This window comes from Theropithecus gelada, chromosome 6 (genome assembly GCF_003255815.1).
Source record: "Theropithecus gelada isolate Dixy chromosome 6, Tgel_1.0, whole genome shotgun sequence".
NCBI lineage: Eukaryota > Metazoa > Chordata > Mammalia > Primates > Cercopithecidae > Theropithecus > Theropithecus gelada.
Window position 1 is genome coordinate 61398139 of NC_037673.1, and position 9528 is coordinate 61407666.

Genomic DNA, 9528 nt, shown 5'->3' on the forward strand with positions numbered 1-9528 from the left:
AGGAGCACTGACCTCCTCAGGCACTGGGGTGAAATGTCAGTTGGGAGGTAAGAGAACAGCAAAGATGCATGCATGCTGTCTTTCCCAAGTGCTATGGTTTGAACGTGTCACCTCCAAAATTCATATGTTGCCTATGTGATAGTATTCAGAGATGGGGCCTTTAAAAGGTGATTAGGCGTGAGGACTCCTTCCTCATTAATGGAATTAAAGCCCTTTTGAAACAGGCTGCATGCAGCATTCAGCTAGCTTGCTCTCTTACCCTTCCACCTTCTGCCATGTGAGGATGCAGCAAGAAGGCCCTCACCACAGCAAATGCTGGTCCCTTGACCTTAGGCTGCCAGCCTCCCAAACTGTGAGAAAATCATTTTTTGGTCTTAATAAATTACCCAGTCTTGGGCATTCTGTTACTAGCAACCTAAAAGGAGTAAGATGCTAAGTTTTACGTAAAACCAGCTTGTTAAGGGAAAAAAATCAATCATCAGCTAGTCTCAGAGTAGTAACACACACAGAAAACTGGAATTAACCATTTTGGTCTGAGCTTAGTGCTAGCTGTGTTTGATGAATAGAACTAGGTGATACCTTCAGCTCTTTTGGCCTTATGCATAGGAAAGCCTGTCTTTTTTATATTCTAAATCTGCACAGTTGGCTTTATTTACCATGTCAACCAAGATATACACTGCCAACCTGTTTTTCTCTCTCATTGCTCCATGTCTGCCCTTACCCATTTTTAAAACCATAGTCACTTGCTAGCAGTGCTTCCTTGTCCTGTTTAAACCTCCTTAAAAACTGTCCCATGTGGAGATGCAAATCTTACCTACTCTTCTCACATGTGGAGACCTCACAATATCAGCCTCCATGTGCCCCCAAACTGGGGTGGTACCTAGAATCCTCTCCTTGGCTCAGCATACCAACTAATTATCCCCTGGGATTCCTTTTTACAAAGTAATATTTTAAAGTTTATATTTAATCTTAGAAGCAATATAATAGTGTCAGAGGGCTGAAAACTGAAAAATATATTTAAGCAACAATCATTAAAAGGCCAAATTTGGCGAGGCATGGTGGCTCTTGCCTGAAATCCTAGCCTTTGGGAGGCTGATACAAGAGCACTGCTTTGAGCCCAGGAGTTCAAGGTCAGCTGGAGCAACATAGTGAGACCCCCATCTCTACAAAAAATGTATACTTAGCCGGGCATTGTTTTGCAAGCCTATAGTCCCAGCTACTGGAGAGGATGAGGCGGGAGGATCGCTTGAGCCCAGGAGGTTCAGAGTGCAGTAAGTCATGATGGTACCATTGCACCCCATCCTGGATGATAGAACAATACCCTGTCTCAAAAATAAAATAAAATAAAATGCCAAATTTGAGGGAGTTGTTATCTATGAAGGGGAAGGAGCATATAATCTGGAATGCTATTAGTTATGTTTTATTTCTTAAGCTGGGCGGTATTATCGCAGATGTTATTTTCTGTTCTATTTTATGTCTCCAGTATTTTGTAAAACATTAAAAAATCATTGTAAGTCATTACCCTAATATACCCTTTTTATTCATTACTTTGGTGCAGAATCTTAGATCGCTCACCTTTGTTCTCCTTGTAAAGCTAGAGGGAAAATCTCCAACAGATCATGTAGCCAAGTATTATTTTACCTAAGAGGCTCAATTTCAAAATAATGCTGTTTAAATAATCTATCAGAAAAAAAATTGAATAATAATCCATGACCAAAACTTTCTGTTATTCCTTTTTTTTGTTGTTTTTTTTTTTTATTTTTTAGACGAGGTCTCACTCGGTCACCCAGGTTGAAGTGCAGTGGCGTGATCTCAGCTCACTGCAACTTCTGCCTCCTTACCTCAAGGGATCCTCTCACCTCAGCCCCCCAATTAGGCGCGACTACAGGCACACACCACCAAGCCCAGCTAAGTTATTTTGTATTTTTGGTAGAGATATGGTCTTGCTATACAGGCTGGTCTTGAATTCCTGGACTCAAGCGACTCAGCCACCTCAGCCTCCCAAAGTGCCGGGATTACAGGCGTGAGGCACCGCAGCTGGCCTAAAACTTTCTACTAAAAAATAATTACATATCTGTGCTGTCCTGAAATATGCTATTTAGCTCTTAAATTCTGTGCTTTTGTGACCCTCTCTGAAGTGCTGGTTTGTAATGGTGAAATGGATCATCTTGTTTTTCAACACCAGAGGGCACCAAATTCCCTTCTGGAGCAAAACAATCAAAATAATGTTTTCCATCAAAGAACTTCATTTACTGGGGTAGGATATGGATTGGTGTATTTTCAGTCGTTTGATGACTGAAAACGTAAAAGATTTTGTGCTTTATGAGAAAGGGTTTAGAGAATCGTAATAAGGCTTTCTCTTGCTATTAATCTGTCTCTAGCTAAGAATCTGTCAATGCTTTTGCTAAACTGCTTTTCAGGGACATTTATTGTATGTTTGTCCAGAGGGAATAAAACAACTACTCTGTGTTAATACTTGGGATAACTTATTTTTAAGGGTTAGGGTTAGACATATCATGTATTCTGGTTTCAAGTTTCAGGTAGCATGTGTAGTTTTCTGAAAATAGGCATTTCCTCTAAATTCAGCATAAAATCAGTAGCAGGTATTGTGCTTCAGTGTGGATTGAGGTGCTGGTAGAGAGGAGTGAAATGATGTTAGCTAGTAGGTTGCAGTGAACCATTCATATACATTGATGTTCAGCAGAGTTTCTTAACTTGGGTTTGGTAAATCATCCTTTTATTCATCAATAAAAGTGATTGGAACAAGGTCACACCAGTCAATGACTTCTTGTCACTAATTATACCTTTTTTTGTCCAATGAAAACATTTAAAGATATTTTTGCATTATACATTAAGTTGTTTCTGGTTGCTGAATTTTTTCCCTTTTATCTCTAGCCACAACAATGGATAGTCTATTTAGGTTGTCTAATCCGTAGGAAATACAAATGAGGCAGCTTCGATAAAGGAGCAGCATAATCCAGTGGGATAAGTGCCAAGCATGTATTTTAAGGAAATGAAGGGACTAGCACTATCTATGTACTTTGATAGTAAGTTCATTTGCTATTGCCACTGTCACAAATTAACACAAATTAAGTTGTTTAAAACACACACATTTATTATTGTTCTGTAGGTAAGAAGTGGGAAATGGTTGTCATTAGACTAAAATCAAGGTGTTAGCAGGACTGCATTTCTTTCTGCAGGCTCCAGGTTAGAGTCTGTTTTCTTGCCTTTTCTGGCGTGTAGAGCCTGAACCTTGGCTCATGCACAGCTTCCATATTCAAAGCCAGCAATAGCCGGTTGAGTCTTTCTCACAGTGTCATCTCTTTGTTTCTGACTCTTCAGTCTTCTTTTTCCTCATTTAAGGACCCTGTGATTACACTTGGACCCACCCACTTCATCCATGATAATCTCCTTATTTTAATGTCAACTAGTTAGCAGCCTTAATTCCATTTGCAGTCTCAATTCTCCACTGCCATTTAACATAATAGATTCACAGGTTCGAGAGATTAGGATATGGGCCTCTTTGAGGGGAGGGAGGGAAGTAATATTCTGCTTACCACAGATAATTTTGGTGGAATTCTTGAGTCAGGCCAACCTTGAAAGAGAAGAGGTAGATACTACTTGCAGGTCTTGACAGCTTCTAAATAAATTAATGTTTTCTCTAACCTTCTTTGGAATTTCCACATTATTCACTTCTCTAGTTTTTCTTGGGGTTCCAAAAATGAGTGTGTGTTCTGGGAGGCATAATTCATTATGTATCCACCATTAGTATCATAATTTGACAGAAATGATCAGATTAGTCCATTAGGTCTTGCCTAAGTAGGACAAAGGGCAATTAAGTTTACATGGCAGAGCTGGATCAAGAAAAGTAAAAGGCACAAGGCATTGTTTGAAAAGGCTCAGTGGGCTCTGAAAAGAGAAAGCCGCATGAAAGCAAGGGCTGCTTAGGTAAAAGGTGTAGCACTAAAGATAATATTGACCTACCTCACAGTGTTGCCTGGAGCCAATCTGAGTAAAGAAACATTAGACAATAAATCACATCTTCTTGGTACATAAATAACATCCAAGTAGCACAAAGCTATGCCAAGACCTTCAGACTGCTAGTGTCCATTTTGGTCCATAGAGGTAATGACAGTCACAGACTAGAGGTGTATTAATGACAAAGACAATAGATTTCATTTGGGATGCCTGTGTGTGTGAGGTTTTTGTACTTATTAATGAGCAACGTGCCCTGAAAATCTAATTTTCCTCATGTTATTTTGAATAAACTAAGTATATGTGCAAGACACTCCATTTATCCTCAAATGGAGGAAATTTAATGAAAACTAGATGCCACAGACTTGCTGAGTTTGATGAGGAAGAGTTGTGCTCTCTTTCAGTTAATTCATTAGTTATATAGGTCCCAAATCATTATGTGAAATGTTGAAGCCAGAAGTTTGAGTTAGCCTTTAAACTAATCAGTAATAGTTTGGGGAATAGTGTATGTTGTGACATGTTTAAGATTCTCTTCTTACTCAGATGCTAATTGCTGAGTTTTGCTCTACCAGCAAGCTCTGGAGAATTTTGTGCCATCTCCTTGATGCAGTGCTATCATCTTACCTATATTAGGTGAATACGTTTATTATTGGGGTTAAGCCTAAGGAAGAAAGAAAATAAAGCAGTGTTCCAGAGCAAAAAGCCTTTGCAGCCACTACAGACATTTATGAGTCAAAGAGTAGTGCTCATCTCAGCACACATGAAATTATAGGAAAATATTCCTTTATTTTAAGTGACCAGTCTTTGTGTTAGGATATTTTGCTTTTTAGTAACCCTTAGATTTTATTAGTTTGGAACTAAACACTTGAGAAGTCAAAAATCTTTGACTGCTTGATTGGCACCTAATAGTAACTGTTGTCATACCAAGTGCCAGACGCTTCCTATCTATTAGATAGTAATAAATACTGAGAATGTAATGGCTTCACCTTTATAAGGGTCCCAGAGCATGGAGGTTTATATTTCTAGCCTTTTGATAGAGGATAGAGCTTTACTTTAGGAACATATTTAGGGAAGAGATGGATATTTTCATCTCTTTGGATTGGTTTCTCTTTATGCCTTATAGAAATGTGTAGTGCAGTGGTTCTCAAATGTTCATCTGTGGACCAGCTGCATCAGAATCACTAGGGGAGATTTTTTACAAATTCTGCAGACATTGGGAGTATTATAAGTCTGGGATAGGCCCCAGACAGTTTTTTTTTGTTTATTTGATTCTAGGCTGGAGTGTAGTGGTGTGATCAGAGCTCACTGCAGCCTTGAACTCCTGGACTCAAGTGACCAGACAATTTGTATAAGCACTCCAGTTAATCCAAGTGTGTAGCCAGGCCTGGTAACTCTTACATGTTTGTTCTAAAGTCAGCTGGAGTTAAAGTTTAGGAGAATATTTTCTCTTTAATGTTATTAGACTAATATCTGTCAGAAGTCGTAAGACTGATATTGATGAATGAAAATGAATAAACCTTCTTAAACGGTATGCCACCTCTAAAGGATTGACTTCAAAAATATTTTTACATGGGAGTCAAAGAATGGCAATAATAATAGATAGTAACAGCAGTGGTAACAAAAACAATAAACATTTACATAGTGTCTACTATGTGCCAGGTACTGCTCCAGTCCCTTTGGATATATTGTTCACTCAATGTTCACGGCAGCCTGTAAGATGCTTACTTTATTATTGCCATTTTACATATGGAAGTTAGATATTTTGTCTGGGGTCACCAAACTAGTAAGTGGTGAAGCTTGAAATCAAACCTTGGCCATGAGGCTTAAGAAGCTGTGCTCTTAACCAGTATGCTCCATCCTCTGCTTATCTCATGATTTCGTTATGCTGTGGAGGTCCATAATGAGAAGCAACATAGTTAAGTTGGTTTAAACCGTGGGCTTTTGGGGCAGACACTGCACAGCACTGAAAGGGATCATTTAGGTGAATTAATTACCCTTTCTGGGGCTTAGTTCTCTCTTCCAAAAAAATGAAATGTAAAATGTATTACTGTAAGGTTGTTGGTAAGGCTAAATTAAGAAATGTTTACAAAGTGTTGAACACATGGATCTTACATAAGTCCCCAATCATTGGTAGCTACAATTATTATAAGTGTTAAAGCATTAGACAGTCAAGAAGCCTAAAAAATGAAAAATTACTGGCCAACAGGACTGTCTAGAATGCATTGGTAGGTTAGATTTCAGCAGTTACAGGGCTCTGTAGCAAATACAGCAGCCAACATAAATAATTTTTAAAGAAGCTAGAAATGAAATAAAAAGTAATGTAATGAGAAATTAATAATTACCATTGAGAAACATAATTACAAATGACAAAAAGGTACAGCTTTTGCTTATGGACTATATACATACATTCTTTCCTAATTATCATAGGAATTGTGTGCAAGCCTCTGAGAAGAAACTGTAGACCAATGTGTATTGAGTAATATACGACAAAATTTGTGAAGGAAACTGATAGGATTGGGAGCTGCAAGAAGCCAAAAATTGTCCACTGTGCCCATGGAATTGCCATTGTTTTATTCCTTTACTTCCCTAATAAACTTGCTTTCACTTACTCTAGGAACTTGCCCCAAATTCTTTCTTGTGTGAAGTCCATTTAAAAGAAAAAGAAAAATTCAATAACCTTTCTGAAGATTGCAGAGTCACAGAATGTTGGAACTGGAAAGGAACACTATGCCTGGTTCTTCTTCACCACCACTAGAATTGAGACCCACTGCCCTAAATAATTTCCTAGCACTCCAGATGAATGTCCTGGTCTGGTTCAGAAAACGTATCATACTACCTGGCTTGTAATTGGAGAGAGGCAGTATAGTATATTGGAAAGAAAATTAGAAATGTCAGTAGTTTGAGATTGGAGTCCTAACTCCCCTTTTAGTTTAGCTGTATGCTCTTGTGCAACATGCTTAATTCAGCTGTCTTGGTTTCTTCTGTGTATTTACTACCTTGTCCACAGAAACTAATAAATAAATCTCATTTTTTCTTCCTGTTAAAGACTAATTAAAGTGCACTAACCAAGCGCAGTGGCTTATGCCTATAACCCCAGCACTTTGGATGCTGAGGTGGGCGGATCACTTGAGAACAGGAGTTCAAGATCAGCCTGGCCAACATGACAAAACCCCATCTCTACTAAAAAATACAAAAATTAACTGGGTGGGGTGGCATGTGCCTGTAGTCCCAGCTACTCAGGACGCTTTGGATGCTGAGGTGGGCGGATCACTTGAGAACGGGAGTTCAAGATCAGCCTGGCCAACATGACAAAACCCCATCTCTACTAAAAAATACAAAAATTAACTGGGTGGGGTGGCATGTGCCGGTAGTCCCAGCTACTCAGGACGCTGAGGCAGGAGAATCACTTGAATCTGGGAGGCAGAGGCTGCAGTGAGCCAAGATCATGCCACTGCACTCCAGCCTGGGCAACAGGATGAGACTCCATCTCAAAAATAAAATAAATAAATAAAGTTTACTAACATGGTCAGTGACAATACTATGACCTTAGGCTTTCTAATTCATAGTCTTATATGGCTGGGCTTTCCAAATGGCAGTTACCCCTTCTTATTTTACCTTAATTCTACATAATGATTTTGTTTAAGATATTCCTTTAAAGGGCTATGTCATAATGTTAAGCAAAAAACAAAGCAGGGGGCAGATACAGTAGCTTACACTTGTAATCCAGTACTTTGGGAGGCCAGGGCAGGAGGATTGCTTTATCCCAGGAGTATGAGACTAGCCCTGGCAACGTACCAAGACCCAGTCTCTACAAAGAACAAAAATAAAAAAATTAGTTGGGCTTGTTGGCATGCACTGGAGTCCCAGCTACTCAGAATTCTGACGGGAGGGTCACTTGAACCTGGAAGGTCAAGGCTGCAGTGAGCCATGGTCGTGCCACAGCACTCCAGCCTGAGCAACTGGACGAGACCCTGTCTCAAACAAACAAACAAACAAATATAAAACACCAAACCAGACTATAAGAGTATCTTTATAGATAATTAAATCATCGATCACAATCAAAAGAATTGCAAGAAAACATCAAAGATTACAAAGGTGTTTTTTTCTACCAAATACTTAAAATAAGCATGAATTTATTACAGTAAATAAACAGCACTATTTATCCTTAGGATAAATATATACATTTGCCAAGGTAGCCATACTCTGGGACAGGTTTTACACACTCATTTTGTGAAAAATAGCTATTCTTATAGTGATACTGGATCCACCTACAATTCCAAAGTTTTCTAGGATAGACAATGCCGTGTTGAAGTTCTTCCGACTTTGCATGAATTTCTATCTAAATTTATAGCATCATTTAGCCAATTGCCAAAGCTAGAAACATGGGAATCTTTCATGACTTTATTTCCTTCATTATCCACATATAATTAGTTATCACATTTGCATATAATTGGTTATTTTTAACCCCTTTTGCTTTTAAACTGTCTCTTTTCTTCTCTACTCCCACTGTTCAAGATCCTAGTTAAAACCCTTACTATCTCCTTCTTGAATTACAGTTAAACTATACTTGGTTATGACAGTTTTTTGCCTGTAAATCTATGATCACCATTTATGAAGGATAGTGTCCAAATTCATTCATGTTTTAGCCCTACCCCACATTTCCTTTTCCATCTTCTTCCACTTCATGTTCCTCACCCCTTCCTGCCACTTCTCTTTGGTCCAGGCTTCTCTTATTTCTCTGAAAATGGCATGGACTTTAGTGCATCTGTAAGTGGTCCCTCTGTTTTGCTTTCTCTACCTTATATTCTTCATTTAGGAAGTTACTCATCTTTCATGACTGAGTTTAAATATTTAACTTTGATTAACTTACCCAGGTGAATTTAGCTGCTTCCATGTCTCCTACCTAGGCTCTTTGTAACCACCCTGATTATAACATGTAATATGTTGTAAGCTTTGTGTGCATACTTCAGAATTATTTATTGTTTCTTTCTTGGATGTAAAGTAGTTTCTAATACCCCCTCTTTCTTTTCTTTCATGACTGAGTTGGAGTATTTTATTTTATTTTACTTATTTTTATTATTATACTTTAAGTTCTAGGGTACATGTGCACAACGTGTAGGTTTGTTATATATGTATACATGTGCCATGTTGGTGTGCTGCACCCATTAACTCGTCGTTTACATTACGTATATCTCCTAATGCTATCCTTCCCCCCTCCCCCCACCCCACAATAGGCCCCAGTGTGTGATGTTCCCCTTCCTGTGTCCAAGTGATCTCATTGTTCACTTGGTGTTCACTCATAGGTGTTCACTCACCTATGAGAACATGCGGTGTTTGGTTTTCTGTTCTTGCAATAGTTTGCTGAGAATGATGGTTTCCAGCTGCATCCATGTCCCTACAAAGGACATGAACTCATTCTTTTTTATGGCTGCATAGTATTCCATGGTATATATGTGGCACATTTTCTTAATCCAGTCTGTCACTGATGGACATTTGGGTTGGTTCCAAGTCTTTGCTATTGTGAATAGTACTGCAGTAAACATGTGCATGTGT